This window comes from Anomaloglossus baeobatrachus, unplaced genomic scaffold (assembly GCF_048569485.1).
Source record: "Anomaloglossus baeobatrachus isolate aAnoBae1 unplaced genomic scaffold, aAnoBae1.hap1 Scaffold_3860, whole genome shotgun sequence".
NCBI lineage: Eukaryota > Metazoa > Chordata > Amphibia > Anura > Aromobatidae > Anomaloglossus > Anomaloglossus baeobatrachus.
The window spans coordinates 31,085-54,213 of NW_027443202.1; the positions used below are offsets into that span (position 1 = coordinate 31,085).

The 23,129-nt window shown below is 46.3% G+C and overlaps 15 non-coding genes across 15 annotated transcripts; all 15 read left to right on the forward strand.

Moving 5' to 3' along the window:
- The first annotated feature begins 676 nt into the window (after nt 1-676).
- LOC142275787 (U2 spliceosomal RNA) lies at nt 677-867 on the forward strand. Its single transcript, XR_012739388.1, has one exon. It is a non-coding gene; the product is annotated as a U2 spliceosomal RNA (small nuclear RNA).
- Nucleotides 868-2,260: 1,393 nt separating this feature from the next.
- LOC142275788 (U2 spliceosomal RNA) lies at nt 2,261-2,451 on the forward strand. Its single transcript, XR_012739389.1, has one exon. It is a non-coding gene; the product is annotated as a U2 spliceosomal RNA (small nuclear RNA).
- Nucleotides 2,452-3,838: 1,387 nt separating this feature from the next.
- LOC142275789 (U2 spliceosomal RNA) lies at nt 3,839-4,029 on the forward strand. The gene has a single exon (XR_012739390.1). It is a non-coding gene; the product is annotated as a U2 spliceosomal RNA (small nuclear RNA).
- A 1,387-nt stretch (nt 4,030-5,416) lies between these two features.
- On the forward strand, nt 5,417-5,607 carry LOC142275790 (U2 spliceosomal RNA). Its single transcript, XR_012739391.1, has one exon. It is a non-coding gene; the product is annotated as a U2 spliceosomal RNA (small nuclear RNA).
- A 1,387-nt stretch (nt 5,608-6,994) lies between these two features.
- LOC142275791 (U2 spliceosomal RNA) lies at nt 6,995-7,185 on the forward strand. Its single transcript, XR_012739392.1, has one exon. It is a non-coding gene; the product is annotated as a U2 spliceosomal RNA (small nuclear RNA).
- Nucleotides 7,186-8,572: 1,387 nt separating this feature from the next.
- LOC142275792 (U2 spliceosomal RNA) lies at nt 8,573-8,763 on the forward strand. The gene has a single exon (XR_012739393.1). It is a non-coding gene; the product is annotated as a U2 spliceosomal RNA (small nuclear RNA).
- A 1,387-nt stretch (nt 8,764-10,150) lies between these two features.
- Nucleotides 10,151-10,341, forward strand: LOC142275795 (U2 spliceosomal RNA). The gene has a single exon (XR_012739395.1). It is a non-coding gene; the product is annotated as a U2 spliceosomal RNA (small nuclear RNA).
- A 1,387-nt stretch (nt 10,342-11,728) lies between these two features.
- On the forward strand, nt 11,729-11,919 carry LOC142275796 (U2 spliceosomal RNA). Its single transcript, XR_012739396.1, has one exon. It is a non-coding gene; the product is annotated as a U2 spliceosomal RNA (small nuclear RNA).
- Nucleotides 11,920-13,306: 1,387 nt separating this feature from the next.
- Nucleotides 13,307-13,497, forward strand: LOC142275797 (U2 spliceosomal RNA). The gene has a single exon (XR_012739397.1). It is a non-coding gene; the product is annotated as a U2 spliceosomal RNA (small nuclear RNA).
- A 1,387-nt stretch (nt 13,498-14,884) lies between these two features.
- On the forward strand, nt 14,885-15,075 carry LOC142275798 (U2 spliceosomal RNA). Its single transcript, XR_012739398.1, has one exon. It is a non-coding gene; the product is annotated as a U2 spliceosomal RNA (small nuclear RNA).
- Nucleotides 15,076-16,462: 1,387 nt separating this feature from the next.
- On the forward strand, nt 16,463-16,653 carry LOC142275799 (U2 spliceosomal RNA). Its single transcript, XR_012739399.1, has one exon. It is a non-coding gene; the product is annotated as a U2 spliceosomal RNA (small nuclear RNA).
- Nucleotides 16,654-18,040: 1,387 nt separating this feature from the next.
- On the forward strand, nt 18,041-18,223 carry LOC142275804 (U2 spliceosomal RNA). Its single transcript, XR_012739404.1, has one exon. It is a non-coding gene; the product is annotated as a U2 spliceosomal RNA (small nuclear RNA).
- Nucleotides 18,224-19,579: 1,356 nt separating this feature from the next.
- Nucleotides 19,580-19,770, forward strand: LOC142275800 (U2 spliceosomal RNA). The gene has a single exon (XR_012739400.1). It is a non-coding gene; the product is annotated as a U2 spliceosomal RNA (small nuclear RNA).
- Nucleotides 19,771-21,158: 1,388 nt separating this feature from the next.
- On the forward strand, nt 21,159-21,349 carry LOC142275801 (U2 spliceosomal RNA). The gene has a single exon (XR_012739401.1). It is a non-coding gene; the product is annotated as a U2 spliceosomal RNA (small nuclear RNA).
- A 1,387-nt stretch (nt 21,350-22,736) lies between these two features.
- LOC142275802 (U2 spliceosomal RNA) lies at nt 22,737-22,927 on the forward strand. Its single transcript, XR_012739402.1, has one exon. It is a non-coding gene; the product is annotated as a U2 spliceosomal RNA (small nuclear RNA).
- The last annotated feature ends 202 nt before the right edge of the window (nt 22,928-23,129 follow it).

Genomic DNA, 23,129 nt, shown 5'->3' on the forward strand with positions numbered 1-23,129 from the left:
CCCCCCTCTAACCTTTGATAGTAAGCTTTTCTGTAGTCTGCCTGTTGATGTATTTTCCGTTTGAACTGTGCACAACATGAAGAGACGGAACACTGGCGGCTTGTCACAATGCCCCCCGATGACATCACAATAGCGCTGCTGCCTAGAAAACAAGCTGCGCAGAAGAAGTTGTTCTTTGGGTGGGAGGGTGGGCTAGTGGAAGGAGGGGGCAATCTCTTTTTTTCCCGGGTGGTAGGGGGATGACAGGAGAAGGGAAGCGGGGTGGTGAGAAAGGTACAGAGGGCAGGGTTTGGGGGCTGGGAAGGAAAGGGAAAAGATTAGGGTTTGGGGATGATGAAAGGGCTTTCTACGGGTAAGGATGGCAAAGGGTGGCAGTGACGGAAAGTCAGGCAACCTGTCCTGTCCGTCTTTTTGTATCGTGAATTGGAAAGACTGCAAGGGGGAGGGGAGTTGCTTGCGCCCTAAAGGAGGAGTTATTCAGATTCATTGCAGTGGGCGGCGGCTGCAAAACGCACCATTCTTCTTGTTTTGGCTCTGCAAAGCAGCCTTTTCAAGGGTTGGCTTGGGTGACAAAATGTCTTGTGTAGGCGTGGGTTTGTCTCCCTCTCGCTCTCTCTCCCTAAGATGTGTCCGGCATAGGCCAGGGTGCCACTCGAGGCCCAAACCAATTCTGGTTATCGCTTCTCGGCCTTTTGGCTAAGATCAAGTGTAGTATCTGTTCTTATCAGTTTAATATCTGATACGTCCCCTATCTGGGGACCATATATTAAATGGATTTTTAGAACAGGGAGATGGAAAAAGAGCTTGCTCTGTCCACTCCACGCATTGACCTGGTATTGCAGTACCTCCAGGAACGGTGCACCCCTTCTTAACCCAGTTTCCAAAAGCAGAACTCAATTCACCTGATTCATATTAGCCCGATTTAATGAATTGGAAGAAAGCATACGTCTTCATATGCACCTCAATTTGGCCCATTCACTTTTCACACTTCCTCCTTTTGTTTTTTATCTTTCACACTTTTGACTTTCTTTATTCATCCAAATAGCAAACTCATCACCACTCAACCTGACCAACTCGGCTATGTCCCCGTGCTGCAGTTCTCTGTCTTATCTAGATCATTTGCAATTGAATGGAATAGATCCCTTTTGGACAAAGTGGATTCACCTGGCTGCTGCAGTGACCACAGGTGTGATAACATCTAGAATTGGCATCTGGTGCGATCTCTCCGCTTCCACTCCAAAAGAAAGTTACCTGTTTATTCCTATCATGCATTGGTTTTTGGGGTTTTCTTTGAGTAATGATGATCTCTTTAGTAGTCTGTTGGCGCCCTCTCCTGGAGGAATAGTTTGCTTGCTCTTGGACATTCTAAAAGAGAGGTCATGATAGACATTGAGCTTCTGAGCTCAATTGGGGAAAGTCATGGGTGATGAATGTTTGCAACCTACTGCGAAGCCTCATACCGCAATATAAGGAACGTCAAATACTAAGAAAGGGCGGCCCTATGAAAAGAATTACTACTTTCAATAAGTACACTTAAACGGCTAATTGGGAATAGAAAAACTGTAAAAAGCCCTCTGAGAAAGCCCCCCTCTAACCTTTGATAGTAAGCTTTTCTGTAGTCTGCCTGTTGATGTATTTTCCGTTTGAACTGTGCACAACATGAAGAGACGGAACACTGGCGGCTTGTCACAATGCCCCCCGATGACATCACAATAGCGCTGCTGCCTAGAAAACAAGCTGCGCAGAAGAAGTTGTTCTTTGGGTGGGAGGGTGGGCTAGTGGGAAGGAGGGGGCAATCTCTTTTTTTCCCGGGTGGTAGGGGGATGACAGGAGAAGGGAAGCGGGGTGGTGAGAAAGGTACAGAGGGCAGGGTTTGGGGGCTGGGAAGGAAAGGGAAAAGATTAGGGTTTGGGGATGATGAAAGGGCTTTCTACGGGTAAGGATGGCAAAGGGTGGCAGTGACGGAAAGTCAGGCAACCTGTCCTGTCCGTCTTTTTGTATCGTGAATTGGAAAGACTGCAAGGGGGAGGGGAGTTGCTTGCGCCCTAAAGGAGGAGTTATTCAGATTCATTGCAGTGGGCGGCGGCTGCAAAACGCACCATTCTTCTTGTTTTGGCTCTGCAAAGCAGCCTTTTCAAGGGTTGGCTTGGGTGACAAAATGTCTTGTGTAGGCGTGGGTTTGTCTCCCTCTCGCTCTCTCTCCCTAAGATGTGTCCGGCATAGGCCAGGGTGCCACTCGAGGCCCAAACCAATTCTGGTTATCGCTTCTCGGCCTTTTGGCTAAGATCAAGTGTAGTATCTGTTCTTATCAGTTTAATATCTGATACGTCCCCTATCTGGGGACCATATATTAAATGGATTTTTAGAACAGGGAGATGGAAAAAGAGCTTGCTCTGTCCACTCCACGCATTGACCTGGTATTGCAGTACCTCCAGGAACGGTGCACCCCTTCTTAACCCAGTTTCCAAAAGCAGAACTCAATTCACCTGATTCATATTAGCCCGATTTAATGAATTGGAAGAAAGCATACGTCTTCATATGCACCTCAATTTGGCCCATTCACTTTTCACACTTCCTCCTTTTGTTTTTTATCTTTCACACTTTTGACTTTCTTTATTCATCCAAATAGCAAACTCATCACCACTCAACCTGACCAACTCGGCTATGTCCCCGTGCTGCAGTTCTCTGTCTTATCTAGATCATTTGCAATTGAATGGAATAGATCCCTTTTGGACAAAGTGGATTCACCTGCTGCTGCAGTGACCACAGGTGTGATAACATCTAGAATTGGCATCTGGTGCGATCTCTCCGCTTCCACTCCAAAGAAAGTTACCTGTTTATTCCTATCATGCATTGGTTTTTGGGGTTTTCTTTGAGTAATGATGATCTCTTTAGTAGTCTGTTGGCGCCCTCTCCTGGAGGAATAGTTTGCTTGCTCTTGGACATTCTAAAAGAGAGGTCATGATAGACATTGAGCTTCTGAGCTCAATTGGGGAAAGTCATGGGTGATGAATGTTTGCAACCTACTGCGAAGCCTCATACCGCAATATAAGGAACGTCAAATACTAAGAAAGGGCGGCCTATGAAAGAATTACTACTTTCAATAAGTACACTTAAACGGCTAATTGGGAATAGAAAAACTGTAAAAAGCCCTCTGAGAAAGCCCCCCTCTAACCTTTGATAGTAAGCTTTTCTGTAGTCTGCCTGTTGATGTATTTTCCGTTTGAACTGTGCACAACATGAAGAGACGGAACACTGGCGGCTTGTCACAATGCCCCCCGATGACATCACAATAGCGCTGCTGCCTAGAAAACAAGCTGCGCAGAAGAAGTTGTTCTTTGGGTGGGAGGGTGGGCTAGTGGAAGGAGGGGGCAATCTCTTTTTTTCCCGGGTGGTAGGGGGATGACAGGAGAAGGGAAGCGGGTGGTGAGAAAGGTACAGAGGGCAGGGTTTGGGGGCTGGGAAGGAAAGGGAAAAGATTAGGGTTTGGGGATGATGAAAGGGCTTTCTACGGGTAAGGATGGCAAAGGGTGGCAGTGACGGAAAGTCAGGCAACCTGTCCTGTCCGTCTTTTTGTATCGTGAATTGGAAAGACTGCAAGGGGGAGGGGAGTTGCTTGCGCCCTAAAGGAGGAGTTATTCAGATTCATTGCAGTGGGCGGCGGCTGCAAAACGCACCATTCTTCTTGTTTTGGCTCTGCAAAGCAGCCTTTTCAAGGGTTGGCTTGGGTGACAAAATGTCTTGTGTAGGCGTGGGTTTGTCTCCCTCTCGCTCTCTCTCCCTAAGATGTGTCCGGCATAGGCCAGGGTGCCACTCGAGGCCCAAACCAATTCTGGTTATCGCTTCTCGGCCTTTTGGCTAAGATCAAGTGTAGTATCTGTTCTTATCAGTTTAATATCTGATACGTCCCCTATCTGGGGACCATATATTAAATGGATTTTTAGAACAGGGAGATGGAAAAAGAGCTTGCTCTGTCCACTCCACGCATTGACCTGGTATTGCAGTACCTCCAGGAACGGTGCACCCCTTCTTAACCCAGTTTCCAAAAGCAGAACTCAATTCACCTGATTCATATTAGCCCGATTTAATGAATTGGAAGAAAGCATACGTCTTCATATGCACCTCAATTTGGCCCATTCACTTTTCACACTTCCTCCTTTTGTTTTTTATCTTTCACACTTTTGACTTTCTTTATTCATCCAAATAGCAAACTCATCACCACTCAACCTGACCAACTCGGCTATGTCCCCGTGCTGCAGTTCTCTGTCTTATCTAGATCATTTGCAATTGAATGGAATAGATCCCTTTTGGACAAAGTGGATTCACCTGCTGCTGCAGTGACCACAGGTGTGATAACATCTAGAATTGGCATCTGGTGCGATCTCTCCGCTTCCACTCCAAAGAAAGTTACCTGTTTATTCCTATCATGCATTGGTTTTTGGGGTTTTCTTTGAGTAATGATGATCTCTTTAGTAGTCTGTTGGCGCCCTCTCCTGGAGGAATAGTTTGCTTGCTCTTGGACATTCTAAAAGAGAGGTCATGATAGACATTGAGCTTCTGAGCTCAATTGGGGAAAGTCATGGGTGATGAATGTTTGCAACCTACTGCGAAGCCTCATACCGCAATATAAGGAACGTCAAATACTAAGAAAGGGCGGACTATGAAAGAATTACTACTTTCAATAAGTACACTTAAACGGCTAATTGGGAATAGAAAAACTGTAAAAAGCCCTCTGAGAAAGCCCCCCTCTAACCTTTGATAGTAAGCTTTTCTGTAGTCTGCCTGTTGATGTATTTTCCGTTTGAACTGTGCACAACATGAAGAGACGGAACACTGGCGGCTTGTCACAATGCCCCCCGATGACATCACAATAGCGCTGCTGCCTAGAAAACAAGCTGCGCAGAAGAAGTTGTTCTTTGGGTGGGAGGGTGGGCTAGTGGAAGGAGGGGGCAATCTCTTTTTTTCCCGGGTGGTAGGGGGATGACAGGAGAAGGGAAGCGGGTGGTGAGAAAGGTACAGAGGGCAGGGTTTGGGGGCTGGGAAGGAAAGGGAAAAGATTAGGGTTTGGGGATGATGAAAGGGCTTTCTACGGGTAAGGATGGCAAAGGGTGGCAGTGACGGAAAGTCAGGCAACCTGTCCTGTCCGTCTTTTTGTATCGTGAATTGGAAAGACTGCAAGGGGGAGGGGAGTTGCTTGCGCCCTAAAGGAGGAGTTATTCAGATTCATTGCAGTGGGCGGCGGCTGCAAAACGCACCATTCTTCTTGTTTTGGCTCTGCAAAGCAGCCTTTTCAAGGGTTGGCTTGGGTGACAAAATGTCTTGTGTAGGCGTGGGTTTGTCTCCCTCTCGCTCTCTCTCCCTAAGATGTGTCCGGCATAGGCCAGGGTGCCACTCGAGGCCCAAACCAATTCTGGTTATCGCTTCTCGGCCTTTTGGCTAAGATCAAGTGTAGTATCTGTTCTTATCAGTTTAATATCTGATACGTCCCCTATCTGGGGACCATATATTAAATGGATTTTTAGAACAGGGAGATGGAAAAAGAGCTTGCTCTGTCCACTCCACGCATTGACCTGGTATTGCAGTACCTCCAGGAACGGTGCACCCCTTCTTAACCCAGTTTCCAAAAGCAGAACTCAATTCACCTGATTCATATTAGCCCGATTTAATGAATTGGAAGAAAGCATACGTCTTCATATGCACCTCAATTTGGCCCATTCACTTTTCACACTTCCTCCTTTTGTTTTTTATCTTTCACACTTTTGACTTTCTTTATTCATCCAAATAGCAAACTCATCACCACTCAACCTGACCAACTCGGCTATGTCCCCGTGCTGCAGTTCTCTGTCTTATCTAGATCATTTGCAATTGAATGGAATAGATCCCTTTTGGACAAAGTGGATTCACCTGCTGCTGCAGTGACCACAGGTGTGATAACATCTAGAATTGGCATCTGGTGCGATCTCTCCGCTTCCACTCCAAAGAAAGTTACCTGTTTATTCCTATCATGCATTGGTTTTTGGGGTTTTCTTTGAGTAATGATGATCTCTTTAGTAGTCTGTTGGCGCCCTCTCCTGGAGGAATAGTTTGCTTGCTCTTGGACATTCTAAAAGAGAGGTCATGATAGACATTGAGCTTCTGAGCTCAATTGGGGAAAGTCATGGGTGATGAATGTTTGCAACCTACTGCGAAGCCTCATACCGCAATATAAGGAACGTCAAATACTAAGAAAGGGCGGCCTATGAAAGAATTACTACTTTCAATAAGTACACTTAAACGGCTAATTGGGAATAGAAAAACTGTAAAAAGCCCTCTGAGAAAGCCCCCCTCTAACCTTTGATAGTAAGCTTTTCTGTAGTCTGCCTGTTGATGTATTTTCCGTTTGAACTGTGCACAACATGAAGAGACGGAACACTGGCGGCTTGTCACAATGCCCCCCGATGACATCACAATAGCGCTGCTGCCTAGAAAACAAGCTGCGCAGAAGAAGTTGTTCTTTGGGTGGGAGGGTGGGCTAGTGGAAGGAGGGGGCAATCTCTTTTTTTCCCGGGTGGTAGGGGGATGACAGGAGAAGGGAAGCGGGTGGTGAGAAAGGTACAGAGGGCAGGGTTTGGGGGCTGGGAAGGAAAGGGAAAAGATTAGGGTTTGGGGATGATGAAAGGGCTTTCTACGGGTAAGGATGGCAAAGGGTGGCAGTGACGGAAAGTCAGGCAACCTGTCCTGTCCGTCTTTTTGTATCGTGAATTGGAAAGACTGCAAGGGGGAGGGGAGTTGCTTGCGCCCTAAAGGAGGAGTTATTCAGATTCATTGCAGTGGGCGGCGGCTGCAAAACGCACCATTCTTCTTGTTTTGGCTCTGCAAAGCAGCCTTTTCAAGGGTTGGCTTGGGTGACAAAATGTCTTGTGTAGGCGTGGGTTTGTCTCCCTCTCGCTCTCTCTCCCTAAGATGTGTCCGGCATAGGCCAGGGTGCCACTCGAGGCCCAAACCAATTCTGGTTATCGCTTCTCGGCCTTTTGGCTAAGATCAAGTGTAGTATCTGTTCTTATCAGTTTAATATCTGATACGTCCCCTATCTGGGGACCATATATTAAATGGATTTTTAGAACAGGGAGATGGAAAAAGAGCTTGCTCTGTCCACTCCACGCATTGACCTGGTATTGCAGTACCTCCAGGAACGGTGCACCCCTTCTTAACCCAGTTTCCAAAAGCAGAACTCAATTCACCTGATTCATATTAGCCCGATTTAATGAATTGGAAGAAAGCATACGTCTTCATATGCACCTCAATTTGGCCCATTCACTTTTCACACTTCCTCCTTTTGTTTTTTATCTTTCACACTTTTGACTTTCTTTATTCATCCAAATAGCAAACTCATCACCACTCAACCTGACCAACTCGGCTATGTCCCCGTGCTGCAGTTCTCTGTCTTATCTAGATCATTTGCAATTGAATGGAATAGATCCCTTTTGGACAAAGTGGATTCACCTGCTGCTGCAGTGACCACAGGTGTGATAACATCTAGAATTGGCATCTGGTGCGATCTCTCCGCTTCCACTCCAAAGAAAGTTACCTGTTTATTCCTATCATGCATTGGTTTTTGGGGTTTTCTTTGAGTAATGATGATCTCTTTAGTAGTCTGTTGGCGCCCTCTCCTGGAGGAATAGTTTGCTTGCTCTTGGACATTCTAAAAGAGAGGTCATGATAGACATTGAGCTTCTGAGCTCAATTGGGGAAAGTCATGGGTGATGAATGTTTGCAACCTACTGCGAAGCCTCATACCGCAATATAAGGAACGTCAAATACTAAGAAAGGGCGGCCTATGAAAGAATTACTACTTTCAATAAGTACACTTAAACGGCTAATTGGGAATAGAAAAACTGTAAAAAGCCCTCTGAGAAAGCCCCCCTCTAACCTTTGATAGTAAGCTTTTCTGTAGTCTGCCTGTTGATGTATTTTCCGTTTGAACTGTGCACAACATGAAGAGACGGAACACTGGCGGCTTGTCACAATGCCCCCCGATGACATCACAATAGCGCTGCTGCCTAGAAAACAAGCTGCGCAGAAGAAGTTGTTCTTTGGGTGGGAGGGTGGGCTAGTGGAAGGAGGGGGCAATCTCTTTTTTTCCCGGGTGGTAGGGGGATGACAGGAGAAGGGAAGCGGGTGGTGAGAAAGGTACAGAGGGCAGGGTTTGGGGGCTGGGAAGGAAAGGGAAAAGATTAGGGTTTGGGGATGATGAAAGGGCTTTCTACGGGTAAGGATGGCAAAGGGTGGCAGTGACGGAAAGTCAGGCAACCTGTCCTGTCCGTCTTTTTGTATCGTGAATTGGAAAGACTGCAAGGGGGAGGGGAGTTGCTTGCGCCCTAAAGGAGGAGTTATTCAGATTCATTGCAGTGGGCGGCGGCTGCAAAACGCACCATTCTTCTTGTTTTGGCTCTGCAAAGCAGCCTTTTCAAGGGTTGGCTTGGGTGACAAAATGTCTTGTGTAGGCGTGGGTTTGTCTCCCTCTCGCTCTCTCTCCCTAAGATGTGTCCGGCATAGGCCAGGGTGCCACTCGAGGCCCAAACCAATTCTGGTTATCGCTTCTCGGCCTTTTGGCTAAGATCAAGTGTAGTATCTGTTCTTATCAGTTTAATATCTGATACGTCCCCTATCTGGGGACCATATATTAAATGGATTTTTAGAACAGGGAGATGGAAAAAGAGCTTGCTCTGTCCACTCCACGCATTGACCTGGTATTGCAGTACCTCCAGGAACGGTGCACCCCTTCTTAACCCAGTTTCCAAAAGCAGAACTCAATTCACCTGATTCATATTAGCCCGATTTAATGAATTGGAAGAAAGCATACGTCTTCATATGCACCTCAATTTGGCCCATTCACTTTTCACACTTCCTCCTTTTGTTTTTTATCTTTCACACTTTTGACTTTCTTTATTCATCCAAATAGCAAACTCATCACCACTCAACCTGACCAACTCGGCTATGTCCCCGTGCTGCAGTTCTCTGTCTTATCTAGATCATTTGCAATTGAATGGAATAGATCCCTTTTGGACAAAGTGGATTCACCTGCTGCTGCAGTGACCACAGGTGTGATAACATCTAGAATTGGCATCTGGTGCGATCTCTCCGCTTCCACTCCAAAGAAAGTTACCTGTTTATTCCTATCATGCATTGGTTTTTGGGGTTTTCTTTGAGTAATGATGATCTCTTTAGTAGTCTGTTGGCGCCCTCTCCTGGAGGAATAGTTTGCTTGCTCTTGGACATTCTAAAAGAGAGGTCATGATAGACATTGAGCTTCTGAGCTCAATTGGGGAAAGTCATGGGTGATGAATGTTTGCAACCTACTGCGAAGCCTCATACCGCAATATAAGGAACGTCAAATACTAAGAAAGGGCGGCCTATGAAAGAATTACTACTTTCAATAAGTACACTTAAACGGCTAATTGGGAATAGAAAAACTGTAAAAAGCCCTCTGAGAAAGCCCCCCTCTAACCTTTGATAGTAAGCTTTTCTGTAGTCTGCCTGTTGATGTATTTTCCGTTTGAACTGTGCACAACATGAAGAGACGGAACACTGGCGGCTTGTCACAATGCCCCCCGATGACATCACAATAGCGCTGCTGCCTAGAAAACAAGCTGCGCAGAAGAAGTTGTTCTTTGGGTGGGAGGGTGGGCTAGTGGAAGGAGGGGGCAATCTCTTTTTTTCCCGGGTGGTAGGGGGATGACAGGAGAAGGGAAGCGGGTGGTGAGAAAGGTACAGAGGGCAGGGTTTGGGGGCTGGGAAGGAAAGGGAAAAGATTAGGGTTTGGGGATGATGAAAGGGCTTTCTACGGGTAAGGATGGCAAAGGGTGGCAGTGACGGAAAGTCAGGCAACCTGTCCTGTCCGTCTTTTTGTATCGTGAATTGGAAAGACTGCAAGGGGGAGGGGAGTTGCTTGCGCCCTAAAGGAGGAGTTATTCAGATTCATTGCAGTGGGCGGCGGCTGCAAAACGCACCATTCTTCTTGTTTTGGCTCTGCAAAGCAGCCTTTTCAAGGGTTGGCTTGGGTGACAAAATGTCTTGTGTAGGCGTGGGTTTGTCTCCCTCTCGCTCTCTCTCCCTAAGATGTGTCCGGCATAGGCCAGGGTGCCACTCGAGGCCCAAACCAATTCTGGTTATCGCTTCTCGGCCTTTTGGCTAAGATCAAGTGTAGTATCTGTTCTTATCAGTTTAATATCTGATACGTCCCCTATCTGGGGACCATATATTAAATGGATTTTTAGAACAGGGAGATGGAAAAAGAGCTTGCTCTGTCCACTCCACGCATTGACCTGGTATTGCAGTACCTCCAGGAACGGTGCACCCCTTCTTAACCCAGTTTCCAAAAGCAGAACTCAATTCACCTGATTCATATTAGCCCGATTTAATGAATTGGAAGAAAGCATACGTCTTCATATGCACCTCAATTTGGCCCATTCACTTTTCACACTTCCTCCTTTTGTTTTTTATCTTTCACACTTTTGACTTTCTTTATTCATCCAAATAGCAAACTCATCACCACTCAACCTGACCAACTCGGCTATGTCCCCGTGCTGCAGTTCTCTGTCTTATCTAGATCATTTGCAATTGAATGGAATAGATCCCTTTTGGACAAAGTGGATTCACCTGCTGCTGCAGTGACCACAGGTGTGATAACATCTAGAATTGGCATCTGGTGCGATCTCTCCGCTTCCACTCCAAAGAAAGTTACCTGTTTATTCCTATCATGCATTGGTTTTTGGGGTTTTCTTTGAGTAATGATGATCTCTTTAGTAGTCTGTTGGCGCCCTCTCCTGGAGGAATAGTTTGCTTGCTCTTGGACATTCTAAAAGAGAGGTCATGATAGACATTGAGCTTCTGAGCTCAATTGGGGAAAGTCATGGGTGATGAATGTTTGCAACCTACTGCGAAGCCTCATACCGCAATATAAGGAACGTCAAATACTAAGAAAGGGCGGCCTATGAAAGAATTACTACTTTCAATAAGTACACTTAAACGGCTAATTGGGAATAGAAAAACTGTAAAAAGCCCTCTGAGAAAGCCCCCCTCTAACCTTTGATAGTAAGCTTTTCTGTAGTCTGCCTGTTGATGTATTTTCCGTTTGAACTGTGCACAACATGAAGAGACGGAACACTGGCGGCTTGTCACAATGCCCCCCGATGACATCACAATAGCGCTGCTGCCTAGAAAACAAGCTGCGCAGAAGAAGTTGTTCTTTGGGTGGGAGGGTGGGCTAGTGGAAGGAGGGGGCAATCTCTTTTTTTCCCGGGTGGTAGGGGGATGACAGGAGAAGGGAAGCGGGTGGTGAGAAAGGTACAGAGGGCAGGGTTTGGGGGCTGGGAAGGAAAGGGAAAAGATTAGGGTTTGGGGATGATGAAAGGGCTTTCTACGGGTAAGGATGGCAAAGGGTGGCAGTGACGGAAAGTCAGGCAACCTGTCCTGTCCGTCTTTTTGTATCGTGAATTGGAAAGACTGCAAGGGGGAGGGGAGTTGCTTGCGCCCTAAAGGAGGAGTTATTCAGATTCATTGCAGTGGGCGGCGGCTGCAAAACGCACCATTCTTCTTGTTTTGGCTCTGCAAAGCAGCCTTTTCAAGGGTTGGCTTGGGTGACAAAATGTCTTGTGTAGGCGTGGGTTTGTCTCCCTCTCGCTCTCTCTCCCTAAGATGTGTCCGGCATAGGCCAGGGTGCCACTCGAGGCCCAAACCAATTCTGGTTATCGCTTCTCGGCCTTTTGGCTAAGATCAAGTGTAGTATCTGTTCTTATCAGTTTAATATCTGATACGTCCCCTATCTGGGGACCATATATTAAATGGATTTTTAGAACAGGGAGATGGAAAAAGAGCTTGCTCTGTCCACTCCACGCATTGACCTGGTATTGCAGTACCTCCAGGAACGGTGCACCCCTTCTTAACCCAGTTTCCAAAAGCAGAACTCAATTCACCTGATTCATATTAGCCCGATTTAATGAATTGGAAGAAAGCATACGTCTTCATATGCACCTCAATTTGGCCCATTCACTTTTCACACTTCCTCCTTTTGTTTTTTATCTTTCACACTTTTGACTTTCTTTATTCATCCAAATAGCAAACTCATCACCACTCAACCTGACCAACTCGGCTATGTCCCCGTGCTGCAGTTCTCTGTCTTATCTAGATCATTTGCAATTGAATGGAATAGATCCCTTTTGGACAAAGTGGATTCACCTGCTGCTGCAGTGACCACAGGTGTGATAACATCTAGAATTGGCATCTGGTGCGATCTCTCCGCTTCCACTCCAAAGAAAGTTACCTGTTTATTCCTATCATGCATTGGTTTTTGGGGTTTTCTTTGAGTAATGATGATCTCTTTAGTAGTCTGTTGGCGCCCTCTCCTGGAGGAATAGTTTGCTTGCTCTTGGACATTCTAAAAGAGAGGTCATGATAGACATTGAGCTTCTGAGCTCAATTGGGGAAAGTCATGGGTGATGAATGTTTGCAACCTACTGCGAAGCCTCATACCGCAATATAAGGAACGTCAAATACTAAGAAAGGGCGGCCTATGAAAGAATTACTACTTTCAATAAGTACACTTAAACGGCTAATTGGGAATAGAAAAACTGTAAAAAGCCCTCTGAGAAAGCCCCCCTCTAACCTTTGATAGTAAGCTTTTCTGTAGTCTGCCTGTTGATGTATTTTCCGTTTGAACTGTGCACAACATGAAGAGACGGAACACTGGCGGCTTGTCACAATGCCCCCCGATGACATCACAATAGCGCTGCTGCCTAGAAAACAAGCTGCGCAGAAGAAGTTGTTCTTTGGGTGGGAGGGTGGGCTAGTGGAAGGAGGGGGCAATCTCTTTTTTTCCCGGGTGGTAGGGGGATGACAGGAGAAGGGAAGCGGGTGGTGAGAAAGGTACAGAGGGCAGGGTTTGGGGGCTGGGAAGGAAAGGGAAAAGATTAGGGTTTGGGGATGATGAAAGGGCTTTCTACGGGTAAGGATGGCAAAGGGTGGCAGTGACGGAAAGTCAGGCAACCTGTCCTGTCCGTCTTTTTGTATCGTGAATTGGAAAGACTGCAAGGGGGAGGGGAGTTGCTTGCGCCCTAAAGGAGGAGTTATTCAGATTCATTGCAGTGGGCGGCGGCTGCAAAACGCACCATTCTTCTTGTTTTGGCTCTGCAAAGCAGCCTTTTCAAGGGTTGGCTTGGGTGACAAAATGTCTTGTGTAGGCGTGGGTTTGTCTCCCTCTCGCTCTCTCTCCCTAAGATGTGTCCGGCATAGGCCAGGGTGCCACTCGAGGCCCAAACCAATTCTGGTTATCGCTTCTCGGCCTTTTGGCTAAGATCAAGTGTAGTATCTGTTCTTATCAGTTTAATATCTGATACGTCCCCTATCTGGGGACCATATATTAAATGGATTTTTAGAACAGGGAGATGGAAAAAGAGCTTGCTCTGTCCACTCCACGCATTGACCTGGTATTGCAGTACCTCCAGGAACGGTGCACCCCTTCTTAACCCAGTTTCCAAAAGCAGAACTCAATTCACCTGATTCATATTAGCCCGATTTAATGAATTGGAAGAAAGCATACGTCTTCATATGCACCTCAATTTGGCCCATTCACTTTTCACACTTCCTCCTTTTGTTTTTTATCTTTCACACTTTTGACTTTCTTTATTCATCCAAATAGCAAACTCATCACCACTCAACCTGACCAACTCGGCTATGTCCCCGTGCTGCAGTTCTCTGTCTTATCTAGATCATTTGCAATTGAATGGAATAGATCCCTTTTGGACAAAGTGGATTCACCTGCTGCTGCAGTGACCACAGGTGTGATAACATCTAGAATTGGCATCTGGTGCGATCTCTCCGCTTCCACTCCAAAGAAAGTTACCTGTTTATTCCTATCATGCATTGGTTTTTGGGGTTTTCTTTGAGTAATGATGATCTCTTTAGTAGTCTGTTGGCGCCCTCTCCTGGAGGAATAGTTTGCTTGCTCTTGGACATTCTAAAAGAGAGGTCATGATAGACATTGAGCTTCTGAGCTCAATTGGGGAAAGTCATGGGTGATGAATGTTTGCAACCTACTGCGAAGCCTCATACCGCAATATAAGGAACGTCAAATACTAAGAAAGGGCGGCCTATGAAAGAATTACTACTTTCAATAAGTACACTTAAACGGCTAATTGGGAATAGAAAAACTGTAAAAAGCCCTCTGAGAAAGCCCCCCTCTAACCTTTGATAGTAAGCTTTTCTGTAGTCTGCCTGTTGATGTATTTTCCGTTTGAACTGTGCACAACATGAAGAGACGGAACACTGGCGGCTTGTCACAATGCCCCCCGATGACATCACAATAGCGCTGCTGCCTAGAAAACAAGCTGCGCAGAAGAAGTTGTTCTTTGGGTGGGAGGGTGGGCTAGTGGAAGGAGGGGGCAATCTCTTTTTTTCCCGGGTGGTAGGGGGATGACAGGAGAAGGGAAGCGGGTGGTGAGAAAGGTACAGAGGGCAGGGTTTGGGGGCTGGGAAGGAAAGGGAAAAGATTAGGGTTTGGGGATGATGAAAGGGCTTTCTACGGGTAAGGATGGCAAAGGGTGGCAGTGACGGAAAGTCAGGCAACCTGTCCTGTCCGTCTTTTTGTATCGTGAATTGGAAAGACTGCAAGGGGGAGGGGAGTTGCTTGCGCCCTAAAGGAGGAGTTATTCAGATTCATTGCAGTGGGCGGCGGCTGCAAAACGCACCATTCTTCTTGTTTTGGCTCTGCAAAGCAGCCTTTTCAAGGGTTGGCTTGGGTGACAAAATGTCTTGTGTAGGCGTGGGTTTGTCTCCCTCTCGCTCTCTCTCCCTAAGATGTGTCCGGCATAGGCCAGGGTGCCACTCGAGGCCCAAACCAATTCTGGTTATCGCTTCTCGGCCTTTTGGCTAAGATCAAGTGTAGTATCTGTTCTTATCAGTTTAATATCTGATACGTCCCCTATCTGGGGACCATATATTAAATGGATTTTTAGAACAGGGAGATGGAAAAAGAGCTTGCTCTGTCCACTCCACGCATTGACCTGGTATTGCAGTACCTCCAGGAACGGTGCACCCCTTCTTAACCCAGTTTCCAAAAGCAGAACTCAATTCACCTGATTCATATTAGCCCGATTTAATGAATTGGAAGAAAGCATACGTCTTCATATGCACCTCAATTTGGCCCATTCACTTTTCACACTTCCTCCTTTTGTTTTTTATCTTTCACACTTTTGACTTTCTTTATTCATCCAAATAGCAAACTCATCACCACTCAACCTGACCAACTCGGCTATGTCCCCGTGCTGCAGTTCTCTGTCTTATCTAGATCATTTGCAATTGAATGGAATAGATCCCTTTTGGACAAAGTGGATTCACCTGCTGCTGCAGTGACCACAGGTGTGATAACATCTAGAATTGGCATCTGGTGCGATCTCTCCGCTTCCACTCCAAAGAAAGTTACCTGTTTATTCCTATCATGCATTGGTTTTTGGGGTTTTCTTTGAGTAATGATGATCTCTTTAGTAGTCTGTTGGCGCCCTCTCCTGGAGGAATAGTTTGCTTGCTCTTGGACATTCTAAAAGAGAGGTCATGATAGACATTGAGCTTCTGAGCTCAATTGGGGAAAGTCATGGGTGATGAATGTTTGCAACCTACTGCGAAGCCTCATACCGCAATATAAGGAACGTCAAATACTAAGAAAGGGCGGCCTATGAAAGAATTACTACTTTCAATAAGTACACTTAAACGGCTAATTGGGAATAGAAAAACTGTAAAAAGCCCTCTGAGAAAGCCCCCCTCTAACCTTTGATAGTAAGCTTTTCTGTAGTCTGCCTGTTGATGTATTTTCCGTTTGAACTGTGCACAACATGAAGAGACGGAACACTGGCGGCTTGTCACAATGCCCCCCGATGACATCACAATAGCGCTGCTGCCTAGAAAACAAGCTGCGCAGAAGAAGTTGTTCTTTGGGTGGGAGGGTGGGCTAGTGGAAGGAGGGGGCAATCTCTTTTTTTCCCGGGTGGTAGGGGGATGACAGGAGAAGGGAAGCGGGTGGTGAGAAAGGTACAGAGGGCAGGGTTTGGGGGCTGGGAAGGAAAGGGAAAAGATTAGGGTTTGGGGATGATGAAAGGGCTTTCTACGGGTAAGGATGGCAAAGGGTGGCAGTGACGGAAAGTCAGGCAACCTGTCCTGTCCGTCTTTTTGTATCGTGAATTGGAAAGACTGCAAGGGGGAGGGGAGTTGCTTGCGCCCTAAAGGAGGAGTTATTCAGATTCATTGCAGTGGGCGGCGGCTGCAAAACGCACCATTCTTCTTGTTTTGGCTCTGCAAAGCAGCCTTTTCAAGGGTTGGCTTGGGTGACAAAATGTCTTGTGTAGGCGTGGGTTTGTCTCCCTCTCGCTCTCTCTCCCTAAGATGTGTCCGGCATAGGCCAGGGTGCCACTCGAGGCCCAAACCAATTCTGGTTATCGCTTCTCGGCCTTTTGGCTAAGATCAAGTGTAGTATCTGTTCTTATCAGTTTAATATCTGATACGTCCCCTATCTGGGGACCATATATTAAATGGATTTTTAGAACAGGGAGATGGAAAAAGAGCTTGCTCTGTCCACTCCACGCATTGACCTGGTATTGCAGTACCTCCAGGAACGGTGCACCCCTTCTTAACCCAGTTTCCAAAAGCAGAACTCAATTCACCTGATTCATATTAGCCCGATTTAATGAATTGGAAGAAAGCATACGTCTTCATATGCACCTCAATTTGGCCCATTCACTTTTCACACTTCCTCCTTTTGTTTTTTATCTTTCACACTTTTGACTTTCTTTATTCATCCAAATAGCAAACTCATCACCACTCAACCTGACCAACTCGGCTATGTCCCCGTGCTGCAGTTCTCTGTCTTATCTAGATCATTTGCAATTGAATGGAATAGATCCCTTTTGGACAAAGTGGATTCACCTGCTGCTGCAGTGACCACAGGTGTGATAACATCTAGAATTGGCATCTGGTGCGATCTCTCCGCTTCCACTCCAAAGAAAGTTACCTGTTTATTCCTATCATGCATTGGTTTTTGGGGTTTTCTTTGAGTAATGATGATCTCTTTAGTAGTCTGTTGGCGCCCTCTCCTGGAGGAATAGTTTGCTTGCTCTTGGACATTCTAAAAGAGAGGTCATGATAGACATTGAGCTTCTGAGCTCAATTGGGGAAAGTCATGGGTGATGAATGTTTGCAACCTACTGCGAAGCCTCATACCGCAATATAAGGAACGTCAAATACTAAGAAAGGGCGGCCTATGAAAGAATTACTACTTTCAATAAGTACACTTAAACGGCTAATTGGGAATAGAAAAACTGTAAAAAGCCCTCTGAGAAAGCCCCCCTCTAACCTTTGATAGTAAGCTTTTCTGTAGTCTGCCTGTTGATGTATTTTCCGTTTGAACTGTGCACAACATGAAGAGACGGAACACTGGCGGCTTGTCACAATGCCCCCCGATGACATCACAATAGCGCTGCTGCCTAGAAAACAAGCTGCGCAGAAGAAGTTGTTCTTTGGGTGGGAGGGTGGGCTAGTGGAAGGAGGGGGCAATCTCTTTTTTTCCCGGGTGGTAGGGGGATGACAGGAGAAGGGAAGCGGGTGGTGAGAAAGGTACAGAGGGCAGGGTTTGGGGGCTGGGAAGGAAAGGGAAAAGATTAGGGTTTGGGGATGATGAAAGGGCTTTCTACGGGTAAGGATGGCAAAGGGTGGCAGTGACGGAAAGTCAGGCAACCTGTCCTGTCCGTCTTTTTGTATCGTGAATTGGAAAGACTGCAAGGGGGAGGGGAGTTGCTTGCGCCCTAAAGGAGGAGTTATTCAGATTCATTGCAGTGGGCGGCGGCTGCAAAACGCACCATTCTTCTTGTTTTGGCTCTGCAAAGCAGCCTTTTCAAGGGTTGGCTTGGGTGACAAAATGTCTTGTGTAGGCGTGGGTTTGTCTCCCTCTCGCTCTCTCTCCCTAAGATGTGTCCGGCATAGGCCAGGGTGCCACTCGAGGCCCAAACCAATTCTGGTTATCGCTTCTCGGCCTTTTGGCTAAGATCAAGTGTAGTATCTGTTCTTATCAGTTTAATATCTGATACGTCCCCTATCTGGGGACCATATATTAAATGGATTTTTAGAACAGGGAGATGGAAAAAGAGCTTGCTCTGTCCACTCGCACCCCTTCTTAACCCAGTTTCCAAAAGCAGAACTCAATTCACCTGATTCATATTAGCCCGATTTAATGAATTGGAAGAAAGCATACGTCTTCATATGCACCTCAATTTGGCCCATTCACTTTTCACACTTCCTCCTTTTGTTTTTTATCTTTCACACTTTTGACTTTCTTTATTCATCCAAATAGCAAACTCATCACCACTCAACCTGACCAACTCGGCTATGTCCCCGTGCTGCAGTTCTCTGTCTTATCTAGATCATTTGCAATTGAATGGAATAGATCCCTTTTGGACAAAGTGGATTCACCTGCTGCTGCAGTGACCACAGGTGTGATAACATCTAGAATTGGCATCTGGTGCGATCTCTCCGCTTCCACTCCAAAGAAAGTTACCTGTTTATTCCTATCATGCATTGGTTTTTGGGGTTTTCTTTGAGTAATGATGATCTCTTTAGTAGTCTGTTGGCGCCCTCTCCTGGAGGAATAGTTTGCTTGCTCTTGGACATTCTAAAAGAGAGGTCATGATAGACATTGAGCTTCTGAGCTCAATTGGGGAAAGTCATGGGTGATGAATGTTTGCAACCTACTGCGAAGCCTCATACCGCAATATAAGGAACGTCAAATACTAAGAAAGGGCGGCCTATGAAAGAATTACTACTTTCAATAAGTACACTTAAACGGCTAATTGGGAATAGAAAAACTGTAAAAAGCCCTCTGAGAAAGCCCCCCTCTAACCTTTGATAGTAAGCTTTTCTGTAGTCTGCCTGTTGATGTATTTTCCGTTTGAACTGTGCACAACATGAAGAGACGGAACACTGGCGGCTTGTCACAATGCCCCCCGATGACATCACAATAGCGCTGCTGCCTAGAAAACAAGCTGCGCAGAAGAAGTTGTTCTTTGGGTGGGAGGGTGGGCTAGTGGAAGGAGGGGGCAATCTCTTTTTTTCCCGGGTGGTAGGGGGATGACAGGAGAAGGGAAGCGGGTGGTGAGAAAGGTACAGAGGGCAGGGTTTGGGGGCTGGGAAGGAAAGGGAAAAGATTAGGGTTTGGGGATGATGAAAGGGCTTTCTACGGGTAAGGATGGCAAAGGGTGGCAGTGACGGAAAGTCAGGCAACCTGTCCTGTCCGTCTTTTTGTATCGTGAATTGGAAAGACTGCAAGGGGGAGGGGAGTTGCTTGCGCCCTAAAGGAGGAGTTATTCAGATTCATTGCAGTGGGCGGCGGCTGCAAAACGCACCATTCTTCTTGTTTTGGCTCTGCAAAGCAGCCTTTTCAAGGGTTGGCTTGGGTGACAAAATGTCTTGTGTAGGCGTGGGTTTGTCTCCCTCTCGCTCTCTCTCCCTAAGATGTGTCCGGCATAGGCCAGGGTGCCACTCGAGGCCCAAACCAATTCTGGTTATCGCTTCTCGGCCTTTTGGCTAAGATCAAGTGTAGTATCTGTTCTTATCAGTTTAATATCTGATACGTCCCCTATCTGGGGACCATATATTAAATGGATTTTTAGAACAGGGAGATGGAAAAAGAGCTTGCTCTGTCCACTCCACGCATTGACCTGGTATTGCAGTACCTCCAGGAACGGTGCACCCCTTCTTAACCCAGTTTCCAAAAGCAGAACTCAATTCACCTGATTCATATTAGCCCGATTTAATGAATTGGAAGAAAGCATACGTCTTCATATGCACCTCAATTTGGCCCATTCACTTTTCACACTTCCTCCTTTTGTTTTTTATCTTTCACACTTTTGACTTTCTTTATTCATCCAAATAGCAAACTCATCACCACTCAACCTGACCAACTCGGCTATGTCCCCGTGCTGCAGTTCTCTGTCTTATCTAGATCATTTGCAATTGAATGGAATAGATCCCTTTTGGACAAAGTGGATTCACCTGCTGCTGCAGTGACCACAGGTGTGATAACATCTAGAATTGGCATCTGGTGCGATCTCTCCGCTTCCACTCCAAAGAAAGTTACCTGTTTATTCCTATCATGCATTGGTTTTTGGGGTTTTCTTTGAGTAATGATGATCTCTTTAGTAGTCTGTTGGCGCCCTCTCCTGGAGGAATAGTTTGCTTGCTCTTGGACATTCTAAAAGAGAGGTCATGATAGACATTGAGCTTCTGAGCTCAATTGGGGAAAGTCATGGGTGATGAATGTTTGCAACCTACTGCGAAGCCTCATACCGCAATATAAGGAACGTCAAATACTAAGAAAGGGCGGCCTATGAAAGAATTACTACTTTCAATAAGTACACTTAAACGGCTAATTGGGAATAGAAAAACTGTAAAAAGCCCTCTGAGAAAGCCCCCCTCTAACCTTTGATAGTAAGCTTTTCTGTAGTCTGCCTGTTGATGTATTTTCCGTTTGAACTGTGCACAACATGAAGAGACGGAACACTGGCGGCTTGTCACAATGCCCCCCGATGACATCACAATAGCGCTGCTGCCTAGAAAACAAGCTGCGCAGAAGAAGTTGTTCTTTGGGTGGTGAGGGTGGGCTAGTGGAAGGAGGGGGCAATCTCTTTTTTTCCCGGGTGGTAGGGGGATGACAGGAGAAGGGAAGCGGGTGGTGAGAAAGGTACAGAGGGCAGGGTTTGGGGGCTGGGAAGGAAAGGGAAAAGATTAGGGTTTGGGGATGATGAAAGGGCTTTCTACGGGTAAGGATGGCAAAGGGTGGCAGTGACGGAAAGTCAGGCAACCTGTCCTGTCCGTCTTTTTGTATCGTGAATTGGAAAGACTGCAAGGGGGAGGGGAGTTGCTTGCGCCCTAAAGGAGGAGTTATTCAGATTCATTGCAGTGGGCGGCGGCTGCAAAACGCACCATTCTTCTTGTTTTGGCTCTGCAAAGCAGCCTTTTCAAGGGTTGGCTTGGGTGACAAAATGTCTTGTGTAGGCGTGGGTTTGTCTCCCTCTCGCTCTCTCTCCCTAAGATGTGTCCGGCATAGGCCAGGGTGCCACTCGAGGCCCAAACCAATTCTGGTTATCGCTTCTCGGCCTTTTGGCTAAGATCAAGTGTAGTATCTGTTCTTATCAGTTTAATATCTGATACGTCCCCTATCTGGGGACCATATATTAAATGGATTTTTAGAACAGGGAGATGGAAAAAGAGCTTGCTCTGTCCACTCCACGCATTGACCTGGTATTGCAGTACCTCCAGGAACGGTGCACCCCTTCTTAACCCAGTTTCCAAAAGCAGAACTCAATTCACCTGATTCATATTAGCCCGATTTAATGAATTGGAAGAAAGCATACGTCTTCATATGCACCTCAATTTGGCCCATTCACTTTTCACACTTCCTCCTTTTGTTTTTTATCTTTCACACTTTTGACTTTCTTTATTCATCCAAATAGCAAACTCATCACCACTCAACCTGACCAACTCGGCTATGTCCCCGTGCTGCAGTTCTCTGTCTTATCTAGATCATTTGCAATTGAATGGAATAGATCCCTTTTGGACAAAGTGGATTCACCTGCTGCTGCAGTGACCACAGGTGTGATAACATCTAGAATTGGCATCTGGTGCGATCTCTCCGCTTCCACTCCAAAGAAAGTTACCTGTTTATTCCTATCATGCATTGGTTTTTGGGGTTTTCTTTGAGTAATGATGATCTCTTTAGTAGTCTGTTGGCGCCCTCTCCTGGAGGAATAGTTTGCTTGCTCTTGGACATTCTAAAAGAGAGGTCATGATAGACATTGAGCTTCTGAGCTCAATTGGGGAAAGTCATGGGTGATGAATGTTTGCAACCTACTGCGAAGCCTCATACCGCAATATAAGGAACGTCAAATACTAAGAAAGGGCGGCCTATGAAAGAATTACTACTTTCAATAAGTACACTTAAACGGCTAATTGGGAATAGAAAAACTGTAAAAAGCCCTCTGAGAAAGCCCCCCTCTAACCTTTGATAGTAAGCTTTTCTGTAGTCTGCCTGTTGATGTATTTTCCGTTTGAACTGTGCACAACATGAAGAGACGGAACACTGGCGGCTTGTCACAATGCCCCCCGATGACATCACAATAGCGCTGCTGCCTAGAAAACAAGCTGCGCAGAAGAAGTTGTTCTTTGGGTGGGAGGGTGGGCTAGTGGAAGGAGGGGGCAATCTCTTTTTTTCCCGGGTGGTAGGGGGATGACAGGAGAAGGGAAGCGGGTGGTGAGAAAGGTACAGAGGGCAGGGTTTGGGGGCTGGGAAGGAAAGGGAAAAGATTAGGGTTTGGGGATGATGAAAGGGCTTTCTACGGGTAAGGATGGCAAAGGGTGGCAGTGACGGAAAGTCAGGCAACCTGTCCTGTCCGTCTTTTTGTATCGTGAATTGGAAAGACTGCAAGGGGGAGGGGAGTTGCTTGCGCCCTAAAGGAGGAGTTATTCAGATTCATTGCAGTGGGCGGCGGCTGCAAAACGCACCATTCTTCTTGTTTTGGCTCTGCAAAGCAGCCTTTTCAAGGGTTGGCTTGGGTGACAAAATGTCTTGTGTAGGCGTGGGTTTGTCTCCCTCTCGCTCTCTCTCCCTAAGATGTGTCCGGCATAGGCCAGGGTGCCACTCGAGGCCCAAACCAATTCTGGTTATCGCTTCTCGGCCTTTTGGCTAAGATCAAGTGTAGTATCTGTTCTTATCAGTTTAATATCTGATACGTCCCCTATCTGGGGACCATATATTAAATGGATTTTTAGAACAGGGAGATGGAAAAAGAGCTTGCTCTGTCCACTCCACGCATTGACCTGGTATTGCAGTACCTCCAGGAACGGTGCACCCCTTCTTAACCCAGTTTCCAAAAGCAGAACTCAATTCACCTGATTCATATTAGCCCGATTTAATGAATTGGAAGAAAGCATACGTCTTCATATGCACCTCAATTTGGCCCATTCACTTTTCACACTTCCTCCTTTTGTTTTTTATCTTTCACACTTTTGACTTTCTTTATTCATCCAAATAGCAAACTCATCACCACTCAACCTGA